General features: G+C 40.7%; 1 protein-coding gene across 2 annotated transcripts in view; it reads right to left on the bottom strand.

Moving 5' to 3' along the window:
- Nucleotides 1-10109, bottom strand: part of ZNF280D (zinc finger protein 280D) — a 109337-nt gene extending 99228 nt beyond the window's left edge. Inside the window, exon 1 of one of the 2 annotated variants that reach the window (XM_075532084.1) lies at nt 9952-10109. The gene's annotated coding sequence lies outside the window, so the exon portion shown is untranslated. Of the gene's footprint in view, nt 1-8830; nt 9180-9951 lie in introns of those variants that run through there. The other variant, XM_075532085.1, reaches the window with a different exon arrangement.
- Between the last annotated feature and the right edge of the window lie 2198 nt (nt 10110-12307).

The raw sequence follows: 12307 nt of genomic DNA on the forward strand, positions 1-12307 counted from the left end.
ATAAAATATAAATTCAATTCAAAGGTACCAAAGTATAAAAATATAACATTTTGTAATCCCTCAAAAATGTTCAACTATCTCAAGGAGGTACTAGAAATTTTATTTCAACTAATCTTAAAAAAATTTTAAGGAAAAAAGTCATTTTTTAAATTCTAATTTTATCACTTTAGTATCCTTATCTGTCCTATATTGATTTCATTAGGAAATTATTTTTAATATGATTAGAACAATGCTATTTACTTTGATATTATAAGACATCAACAAATTGAAATATTTATACAAATTAAATGAACCAGTACACAACAGAAAGATAATTATTTCATAAAGTATTTTTAAATAAAAATTTATTAAATAATTAGCTTATTAAAACTTTTATTAATAAACATTAGCCTGATGAAATTTCAAATCACTACCTCTCTTTTTATGCATCTTGTTTTCTTAACTATTTTGTTAGAAATCTCTAATTTTATCTTTTTCTCAGTTCATATTAAAAAACACAATCTCATTCTTGAAAATGAACACATTTTAACCACAGAAACTGCACTATTAGAAATATCTGATCGTTAGTGGCTAACATATTAGTGACAAAATGCTAGGCATAAAAACCTTAAGCCTTAGAGATGTCTACTCAAATGGACCCCATTTCTCCAAAACTCTCATCTTATTTTAAGTAGACTGATGTCTCTGACAATAGTCACTGAAAGAAAAGGACCTACAAAAGGAAGAAGTAACTAGATTGTAGAAAGATTGCCTCCAAGGCCATGAGACCAGAAATGAGACAATGCCCAGCTACCATACTGAATGTTTGGCTAGAGTCGTAGAAAGATCCTACCCGAAAGAAGGGAACAAAAGTGAAACAGATTTAGAAATTTTTATAAAATCCAGTCTTCTTAATCCCATTTAGACTGAAAGAATCCCCAACTCTAATGTCCTGAAGCTAATGTCCTGAATCTAATTGTCCCTGAATTCATCATTAAACTGCACATAATTTAACTCAATTATAAAGACTTGAGATTTCCATTTTTTAAGAGATTTTGAATTTTTGATCTGTGATTTTGCTCTTTTAAAGAATTATATACTCCTCCCTTGAGGATGAACAGTAAAGTGGGTGAAGGGAGACTTTGGACAAAATAATAATTTATGAATTATGCCCATGAAGGGTTCATGATGGAGGGGGAAGTGGGAGGGAGGGAGAAAATGAGGAGCTGATATTAAGAGTTCAAGTAGTAAGCAAATGTTTTGAGAATGATGATGGCAACAAATATACAAATGTGCTTGACATAATGAATAGATTTATGGATTGTGATAAGACTTGTACGAGTCCCCAATAAAATGATTTTTTTTAATTTTATGTATGTGGTCAAGTTGACAAAAGTAAATCTAAAGCATAAATATGTTTAGGGAAACATCAAATTAATGCTGGTAAAATAACTTAGGAAGCAACAGGAAATATGCAACACAATGTGAAGAATGTAACTAATACCACTGGAACTGAACATGTAGAAATTGCTAAATGGGTGAATGCTTTGCTGTGTGTATCTTCACTAAAAAAACAGTGAAAAGTAAACTTTTAAATCTATTAAATCCATATTAAAATAGTAAAAAAATAAGGATTTTGAAAGTATTTTTAAAATAGGAAGAATATAGATCCTATTTCTGAAACAGGAAGAATATGGATGAATAGTTTTATTTTTTAATTTTAAAAATGTTCAATGTTCTTCTAAAAATATAAGAAAAGATATTGCTATGAAATTATTGAAACTTTAATTAAGCAAAAATATCAAAATGTGAGCTCCCATCTAGATCTACACATTTCTAACAGTGGTATTTCCAGCTCTTGATTTCCACAATGTCAAAACAGCTGTTTTGGCATCCTCCAGGGGCTCAATTATCTGCCTTTTCAGTGTTCTTTTGAGTTTGGGGAACAAAAAGAAGTCTAAAGGGACAAGATCAGGGCTACAGAGTGGATGGCATAAGATATCACAATGAAATTCTTATAAGACCACTCTTATTTTCCTTGGAAAATTAGTAGGTACATTGTTGTAATGGAAAATAATTACTCACTGCAACCTTCCAGCCTTTTTTTCTCACCAATGCAGTTTCAATATTCCAAAAATGATTTCATAATAATCACCATGAATAATCCTTCAAAAATATATCAAGAGTAACCATTTGGAACCCCACAAAACAGTGGACATTCTGAGCTGACCACTCTCTGCCGTGAATGTAAATGGTCCAGCAGAACCTTTTGGAAGCCACTATTGTTCATTAGCGTTCTTTTGTTGCTGTTGTTGTTCATTTGCTTTCATCTTGATTAAAAGACTCAATGAAAAGAAGAGTTCTTTGAGCTCACTGATCAACAAAAAACGCTTTTGACATCCAGAGCTGTTCATTTAAAATGGAAAAAAGGCAACTTCAAATGATATTTTTAATTGGCAATGATAACTTGATGGTTGTCTTCCACCACTTTCTAGATTTCAGGCAGTTTCTTCATTCAGCAAGGCTGACAGTCATTAAAAGACATAATTCACTAAAACCTTTATTTTTTTATGTGTATTACCTTGACCTAAATTCCTGCCTCCCCTCCCCCCACTGGCACACACAAAAAAACCCTTTTAAGACACCCTAATGAAACTCACTCACTAAACATTTCCCTGAAGTCAACTGTAACTCTGACCATCCCTATCCTATACAGGGGTTACTGGGACTGTAAATCCTTATGGGAGCAGGCAGTCTCATCTTTCTCCTGAGGGACTGATGGATTTGAACAATCAACCATGTGGTCAGCAGCCCAGCACCTAGGCCACAGTGACATCAAGCTACTATTTAGCGAAACTGGGACAAGTTGTTACTGAGACAACTTGACTACAGTCATCCAGTGATTGAAAAGAAATACTTAAACATAATTTGTTTGAAATAAATCTTTGCCTGTATACAATGGAAGCCCAGAAACCATATTATTATTCGGAAAAAAGGAAAAAAAATAGGTTGGCCTGTAGTCTCTACTCTGGTCTATTTTACCCACCTTGCAAGACCAAGCTTCCCAAATACTACTGAAAATTTTTGATCCATTAAGACTCAGTGACTTTCAAGTATTGGCCAACTTACTAAGCAAACAGTGGTATTTAAAACCAATCAGTAAGATTTAAGGACTTAAGTGGATTTATAGTCTTGGTAGGATTGGCATGTCTAAAATTGACACGGAACTTGCTTGTATAAACAGTCAAACCCACAGCACTTTTAGAGAGGCAAGAGAAAGAAGAGCAGGCAAGAGCTCTAACACTGAAACTGGCGTGAAATAAGGCAAAATGGCCCACTGTGCAGAGACCAACTTATGACAAAAGCAAAGCAGCACAAGCCAAAGGACCAGTAGACACAACAGAAAAATGGGGTGTGTGTGGGGGGGTAATTTTACCATTAAATCATGAATGCACTCCTTTACCAATAAAAGAAAACCAAACTCACTGGCATGCAAGACTCATAGCAACTCTACTGGACCAGGTAGAACGGCCCCTGTGAGTTCTGAGACCTGTAACTATATTATTGAACATGTATTATTTCCCTCCATTGGAACTGTAGGTAACAGACCAAAATAGTATTTGTAGCGCTTGTGACTTTGTCACAAACAGAAATTACAGATTATCATCATATTTCATTATAATTGCTTGTAAATACATTAAGAAGCATGAAAAAAACAAAGCATGGATGTTTCTACATCATAAAATTTTTCTTAATTTTGGATCACTACATTACACGGTTAACTGGTCTCTTTGTAATCCTAGGCAGTTTTAAAATGCATACTAAAAACATGAGACAAACAATGAAGTCCATGGCATTAAAAATAATTACAGTGCCTACCATAAAGCATTCCCTTTCAAAACCAAACTCACTGCCCTCAAGTTGATGTGGAATCACAGTGATCCTATAGGACAAGGTGGAATTGTCCCTATGGGTTTCCAAGACTATATAACTATTTATGGGAGTAGAAAACCCCTTATTTCTCCTGAGAAGTGGGTGGTGGTTCCAAACCGCCAACCACCTTGCAGTCCACAGTCCAATATGTAACTACCACACCAACAGCAATTCCTAAACACCTAAAACCATTCTCTCACAAATGGCAAAACGCTAGAGATGTGCTCCAAGAAGAGGACTAAGCAGTGGGGAAACCAGGAATTCTAGACTGGTTGACAGAAGAATCCAAAAGACTTCTCGAGCAAGGAATCTTTTCTAACCCAGCAGAATGCAGTATATACTAGAATTGTTTTTCCTTTTTCCACTTTACCAAAGAGAATCTTTAGAATTTACTCTAATTTCTTTCTACCATTTTACAACAGATAATAGCAGTTATGACCATATAAGATGCAATCAAGCAGAATGAACATCATTCAAAGACTCTGAACTTGGGAGTTAGAATTTAGGAACTGGACCTTATTTTCAGGTTTTCGCTCCTGGAAGTTAATAAAATTTTTTTCCCAAAACCATTTATTAGGAATTAATATAGATACATCATTCCGTCATTCAATCACATCATACAGTATTGTACAATTTCTACCATAATCAGTTTCAAAACATTGTTTTCCTTCCTGAACTCCTTGACATCAGTACCTTTTATCCCTCCACTGTACCCCCCAGAAACCCCTATTCTACTTGCTCTCCTATAGATAAGTTCATCAATCCCGGGTTCCATATACTGAAAAACAGAAAATCATAAAACAAAAATTCAAGAGGGTGACATATAATGACATAATACATTTGAGATAAACCCCAATAAGAATAAACAAAAAATATGGAAAATGTTGAAAACCAGATTAGGCATCAAATGGGGGTATCAACTGACAAGGTTTTAACCTTTCAAGTCAGGTTTATCATTTTGATCTTTATAGTCATATCTCCAATGCACTCTATTTGGTAACCAACTTCCTCCCATCCTTCTATCAGGGAAAAAGGGAAATTACCGGAGGCTTATTTCCTATATAGATCCCACAAATGTATCTTGGACTCCCACTGTGGAAATTCATGAATTTCTAGTAAAATATTATATTAGTATGTATATTAGTGTATATCAAAAAGGCAATGTGTAATAAACGTATCTTTTATTTGCCCTTTTTTCTGTTAACAGCACTCCAATTTTTCACTTAGAACACTCCTCTCCTCAGCCTCAGCCCACATGCTTTAAATCAAAATGGCCCAATTCCCTGGTCATAGAAACTATATCAGGATGGAACACAACCCTGAAAAGCCAAATAAAATTCTGAAGCCTTTTAAGAGTCGTACATGAACAGAAGACACATGTATGTCCATCCTCAGTGCAGCACTGTTTACAATAGCAATAGGATGGAAGCACTCTAAAAGCCTATTAGTAGAAGAATGGATAAAGAAAGTTTGGTACATATATGTAATAAACTATTATACATTGCTAAAAATCAATGACAAACCATAAAGCACCTCATGACATGGATGGACCTAGAGAACATTATGTTGAGTAAAATTATGCAATCACAAAAGAAAAAATAACATGAGACCATTTACACAAAGCCACTTTCATATCAAAGAGTACAGACTTTATAGACTAAGGTGGGGAGCAGAAAAGATAAAGCCATGGGCTAGATTGTTGATTGGTGTTACCTTGGGTATAATGGAAGCTAAGAGAAGAGAGAAATTAAGGCATGGTGAAAGGTAAACACCCAGGGAGGTTGATTAGGAGGTTAAACTGTTGAACACAAGTGATGTTCTGAAATGCAAGCCCCCACTTAATTTACAAAAACGTTTATTTAATAAAAACTGAATTCTGGGGCCTTTGCTGTTATTAGGGAAAAGGTTCTCTTTCCAATGTTCTGGCTAAATAGAAGTCTAGGAATGCTGGCGTCACACCGTGCAAGAAAGATCCCTCAGAAGAGAAGCCTCCTGAGAGAAGCAAAGTCACAGATGCTAGGATAGAGAGGCTAAGAGGGTAGAGAGACTTTCCGATCCTTGTGTCAGCTGAACCAGTCATCCATGCAGCAAATTATCCACCAGGGCTTTTCAATTAAGAGAGAAAATAAATGTTCTTTTTGGCCTCCAAATATAAAACCAAACATACTGCCATTGAGTTGATGCTGACTCAGTGACCCTATAGTACAGGGGAGAACTGCTCCTCTGAGTTTCCAAGACTGTAACTTTCTACAGCAATAGAAGGCCCATCTGTCTCCCACGGAGTGGTTGATGGTTTCAAACTGCTGACCTTATGGTTAGCAGTCAATAAGCAACCACTACGCCACCAGGCCTCTTTTCTTTTCAGTCTAATCTACTTTAAAGAGATTTTTGGAACTTCCATTTGAAAATACCAATGAATGACTCCCATGTTTTTTAAACCAGGCTCAATTTAGGGGAGATTAGATATATTTGGGAGGATGTAAGATATCTCTAAGAAAACTGTGTTATCTAAACCATTTAACACACAGTTTGGATCATTTGAACATATATAACTTAAAATGTGAAAGGAAAAAAAAAAGTCCACCGGATCTAAATGACAAATAGTGATGGCTATTTTACCTAGTTAGAAAAAAAAATTGTCATCGAGTCAATTGGCTAAAAATCTTTCCAGGAGCAGAATGGAGCCGCTGGAAGGTGGGAAACCTGAAGCTCGCAGTTAGCAGTTCCAGGCTTAATCAACAATGCCACCAGGCTCCTTTTTTCTGGTAGACTGGGGAGTAATAGAATCAATCCTTAACAGAAAATCACTTGGCAGAAATGAATCAAAGTTTTAAACATTTTTAAGTTCAACTCACTGAGTAAATCACATGTTCCTGAATTACTACAAGGGGGCTTCAAAAGGTTCATGGGGAAAAGAATCCCATCTTTTATTTCCAATTTTCCATGCCACAATCTTTCTGAAGCCCTCAATTTTATCATTACTTGATTGAGAATTGTGAGTCCCTCTCTGAAGTAAAAAAAAAATTATTTCTCATCCTTGAAGTTACTTTTGAAATAATAGGTTGTCAATAAAAATGTCTAACTTATCTGTCACTGTAAAGCTACAGATTACTTTCTATTTCCATATGCCTCATTCATTCATACAGCTACAGAAAACACAATAGCCTCCCTATGCATTTGAGTGTTCAATTGAATAAAGGAAAGAGTGGGAAGAGGCAAGAAAATTATACATTTCTTTCTGTCAATAAAAAAAAATAGTGCTAAGTAGTATTAAATAGGGCCAAAGCAAGGCTGGACTAGATAAACTAGAGAGATACGTTTAAGTGAGGACATTGAGATGTGCAGTCCTCTGGCAACTTTTCTAATTATCACAGCTCACTACTGCTCTGAGGGCTCCAGGCAAACTTCCAAAGGAAGCCCTCTTTTGTCTCCTACTGTCTTCTTCTCACCTGCCCCCACTCCCCCCAATGTTCAGAGAGTGGGTAACTTTCAAAGTTCCCTAAAGTAAATCAGTTAGTTTTATCCTCCAAAACTGCCCCCACCTTCTTTCTATTCCCTAACACTGGTTCCTAGTGACTGCTCCTAACTATGTATTTATCAGATTGTTGTTGCCGTTGGTTACCATCAGTTCTGCCTCATGATAATCCCGCAAGTGCAGAGTAGATTAGTTCAGATAAATACGAAAACTCAATAAAATAAAGTATGTGCTTTATTCTAAAAAGAATACTGGCCTGGTCTCTTCAAAAGGTCAATGAAGAAAAAAAATTTAAAAAGGAACTACTATAAATTAAAAAAGGCAAACACAAATGTAATACATTTTTGGCTCCTGGTTTACAAAAATGACCAAAAATAATTTGGGAGTTCATACCGGAAATGTAAATCTATATTACATACATGTATTAGACTCAAATCTAAATATAGTATTGTGGTTGTAGAGAAAATTGTTTTTCACTTTCTCAGGTATGGTTATAGAAAATTGTTTTTCACTTTCTCAGGTATGGTTACATTTTCAAAAAGCCCTTAATGTTATGATACACAAACTGTCACAGATTCAAGTGCCAAAATAATGTGTCAACTTGGCTCGACCCTTATTCCCAATATGGTGTGGCTGTCCTCCATTTTGTGATCTGATAGCCATTTTGTGATGGGTTATAAATCCTGACCTTAATGTTAACAAGGTAGGATTAAAGAAGCCATTATCTTGTCACTACTCTTATTCAAGATACACCCTTAACCAAGTTACCACCCTTACTTGAGCCCTACCTTCTATTATACGAGAGATAAAAGGGCAGTGAAGCCAGCAAAGAGGAAGCTGTCACCAGGAAAGAGCTGGACATAGAGCACATCGTTTGGACCCTGAGTGCCGGCACAGAGAACCTTCTCCACCCAAGGATAGCATGACAGCAAGATACAGAGTAATTGCTAAGGAACGGTGAAAAAAAAAGACTAGGAGAAAGAAAAAAAGCCTTCCTCGAGAGCTGGTGCCCTGATTTCAGACTTCTTGCCTCCTAAACTGTACGAGAAATTTGTTTGAGGTCATCCAAAAGGGGTTATTTCTGGTATCCCATCACTACACAAGGAAGGCATACACTGACATAAATACAGTATTTAGTAGTGAACCGTACTCTGCAATTTATTTTTAAAACTGTTCAGCAAAAAAGCATGTGCAGGTAGACAAACGCAGCAAATCAACGGGAAGCAGGTGAAATCTGAGCCATTCCAACTTTCCAATATATCGGGGATGCAAAGAAGCGAACTCAGAAATAAAGATATTAAGGGGTTGAACAGTAAGAATTCGGATGGAACTGTGTCAATTCTCGTCATCTATCCACCTGAGAGCACTGAAGGCGCACGCGGGCCTAAGGGCCTTCCGAGGCCCGTAAGCCAGGTAAAGTCCTGTCTGAACCTGTTTCCTCACCTTCGAAAAGGTGCTGTCAACAAAAGACTAATTCAAAGGGGCTTATGGAAGAAATCAGGTGGTGCAGAGATGTGATTCTAAAGGAACGTCCACGACGAATGTAACAACATCCAGAGCCCACTTGATGTCCAACTTAAAATGGATAGGCCACCCAGTGCCTTCACTCTCTCCGCAAACGTCTACTTAGAAATCATGTGAGTGGAAAATGTTAATTCTCAGAGCAGGGCAACTCCCAAACACGACGAGACTTCGAAGTTTAAAACGCTACTTCTGGTTTCCTTTTTATTTATTTTCTTTCTTTAATGCCATGAAAAGGCGTCAAATCCTTAAGACTCCCAGGGCACACCTGGAACCACCAAGCCACATTTTCAGCATATATATATATATATATTTTTTTTTTTTAAACGGGCAAAACTTTGCAAACAAAGAGCATCTCTGCCAACAAAGGTCTCCTGTGCTTCCAGTGACTTCTTCCGCTTTTCCTCCTAGTCTCTGTGTAAAAGCGTGGAAGCTGCAGTTGAAACTCTGCCCATCTCCACCAGAGGAGAACCAGCAAGGGCTCCTTCTTCCCGACGTCGCGCACGGTGTTTTCGGGGACAATGCGGCGTCTGGGGCAGCGCGCGGCAGTCCCTCGACAAGACAAGGGCGTGCGAGCGGAATGGCCGCTGGGCGAACCTCTGGGCAGCGGAGGCCCCAAGGTCTCGGACGCCTCAAAGTTCGGAACCCCCTTTCGGGCTCGTGCCCCGCGACTGACACGACTCGGGGTGCGCGGCGGGTGATCCTCCGCCGCCCCTCCACGCCCAGGGCGCGCCAGCTCCGCGGCAGCGCCGTCCAACGGCAGGCGGCGGGCCGACGGCAGCGCAGGCCCGCGGAGGTGAGGAGAAGGCGGCGGCCCGCGCGGCCTCAGCCCGGTCGGTGCCGCGTCGCGCGGGGCTCCCTCCCCCGCCGCGGCCGCCGCAAGATGGCGGCGCGGCCGCCGACGCGCAGCTGTTCCCCCCCCTCCCCTGAGCTCTGGGCGCTCCCGGCGACCCGCGCCGGCCTCCAGACCCCCGGCCCACCGCCCCCTGAGCGAGGCGGCGCCAGCCGCGCGGGAGGGCCCGGCGGGGGCGGGGGGCGCTTACCGTGAGCGGCGCGGCGCGGCGCGGCCTGACTGGGGACTTGAGGAGGAGGAGAAAGAGGAGGAGGAAAAGGAGGAGCGCGAGAACCCTACACCGCCGCAGCCGCGGCTCCCATTGCGGTGCGGGCCGCCGAGCCGAGCGAGGGGGGTGGGGGCGGGGAGGGGGCGGCTGGAGGAGCCCGCGCGCTGCCTCATGGGTAGACTCCGGGTCAGGCTCCGCGCGTCCGCGCTCCCTTTCTTCTCGCCGACGCGGGAGGCGGGCGCGAGCATGTGCGCTGCCTCGCCGCACCTCGAAGGCCACGGCCGAGCCGCGCGGTGGCGTCTGCCCGGGGCCCTTGGCCGCGGCAGTGAGTGTGGACCTGGGGCCGTCCCGCCCCGGGTGGCCAAACCGGGGCCAGGGCCTCACCCCAAATCTGATGTGAGTCCTCGGTCCTTGCTGTGTGTAAAGGCCAGTTCTCCGCAGGCCTGGAAAGGAAAAGGGACCAGGAAGGGACCCAACTGCAAGCTACCATGTTTAACAGGAAGTAAGCATGCCTGAGGGAGGCAAATAAATACACCTGCTGAGGACGAGGGTTGAGAAGTCATGTTATTTTGTGATTAACAAAATTTACAAAGGATGTTTAAACATGCGGTTGGTCTTACGTCTTGCAATTCCCGACTCTACCGTATGTAGTCCTCTAATTACATAATGACAGCAACAAAATTAGCGTAACTGCCCTTACAAGAGAAACTTGCCAAGAAAGGGACTTCTGTAAATATTTGCTGAGCATTGTATTCTGATTTGAAAAAAAAAAAAAAAGTTTCCTGTTCATTTTTGTTTTCAAGGTACTGGCCCTGCCCTGCTTAGGTAGATCCTTAACAAACATACACATAATGTTGTCATTCCTCTGATCCTACAAATGTTTCCTATGAACTAGTTTCTCATTTTTCAGGTTGCACCCCAGCTTTTTGTTGAAAGCAAGTCCCAGAAAACATTCAGGGAACCACGATGGTGTAGTGGTTATGGGTTGGACTACAATCCGAAATGTCAGCCCTTTCAGTCTCAGAAATTCACGGGGTTAGTTCTACTCTGGTCTGTAGGGGCGCTATGAGTCGGCAGCGTTCAATGGCAGTGAGTTTGGTTTGGGTTTTATAAATCTGAGACAGACATGGAATTGCCTTTGGAATGCTTAGGTTTTATTCACTGCGATCAATGGTCATACATGTATATATGGCAAAGGTTAAAACAATGCTTCCTCTTCGCACACACTGTTAATGGAGAGGATCCAGTAAGAGGACAGAGTGATACCTTCAAATATTATAAGCAAAAAGCAAATATTAAGCAAAAGAGTCAATGTTACCAGTCCAGGGTAGATACTATGTCAGCATCTTCCAAGGAATATCATTGATTCTGGGGTCAGTAGCATATGCTTCTTGACCCCAGAAACTCAGCAGTTCCAAGTGCAGGAAAAAGTGAGCAACATCACCCGAAGCAGAGAGAGTGATGTCCTCTTGCCTCACTCTGATGCTCATAGATTGGTGTTATCAGTATGTCGCTTCTAACATGTGCCTGGCTGTACTGATAAGCTTTGAGCTTTCCCCCTTATACATTAGGGGCGTCTGTTGGACCTGGGTCATGATTTACCTGTCCTGTTCAGGTTCACAGTCTAGTTATGTCTAATTTTTAATTTATGAGCACAGCACTTTATCCCGGGGTTATCATTGCAGGAGTTACTGGATGGTACAAAAGGTTAATAACAGGCAGTTATGAAAAGCATTGAAAATTTGAATCCACCCAGAGACAGCCCAAAGAAAGGTCATGTGACCACTCCCAAAAAGCCAACCATTGGAAACCCAACTAAGGGACACGTGTTTACCAGGAGTGGTAATCTACTAGACAGCATCTTCCCAACATGATACTTAGCTCATTCCTAGAGACCCAAAGTACCAACAGATCATCAGAACTGTGAATAGTTAAGTTTTTGTGCCACAATGGCACCTGTAAGAAGATACGGGTGGGTTTTAGCCTGTCAATCATGATGACCTCTTTTGGAGGTGCAACGGGGATAAATGGCTCTCTGGAGGCTGCCCCACCTCCCACACCTCTCTGCCTTTACCTTCCTGTTGATGAGTCACACTGAGCCTTGTGATGTGGCCACTACCATTGTATCCACACAACTCTTCACCCACCGACCTGTGATCTTCCTGCATTCTACATCATTGCATGTGGCTGCATGACTCTGACGAAGGGGTTATGGACTACTATTGGACTTATAGACTTGATCTGGCCTGGCTGGGATGTTTGCTTGACATATGATTTCTTCTTGAAATAAAACTCTCTCTTACACATCTATAGGTGTCACTGAATTTGTTTCTCTAGT

Source organism: Tenrec ecaudatus, chromosome 14, assembly GCF_050624435.1.
Source record: "Tenrec ecaudatus isolate mTenEca1 chromosome 14, mTenEca1.hap1, whole genome shotgun sequence".
In the NCBI taxonomy this organism is placed as follows: Eukaryota; Metazoa; Chordata; class Mammalia; order Afrosoricida; family Tenrecidae; genus Tenrec; species Tenrec ecaudatus.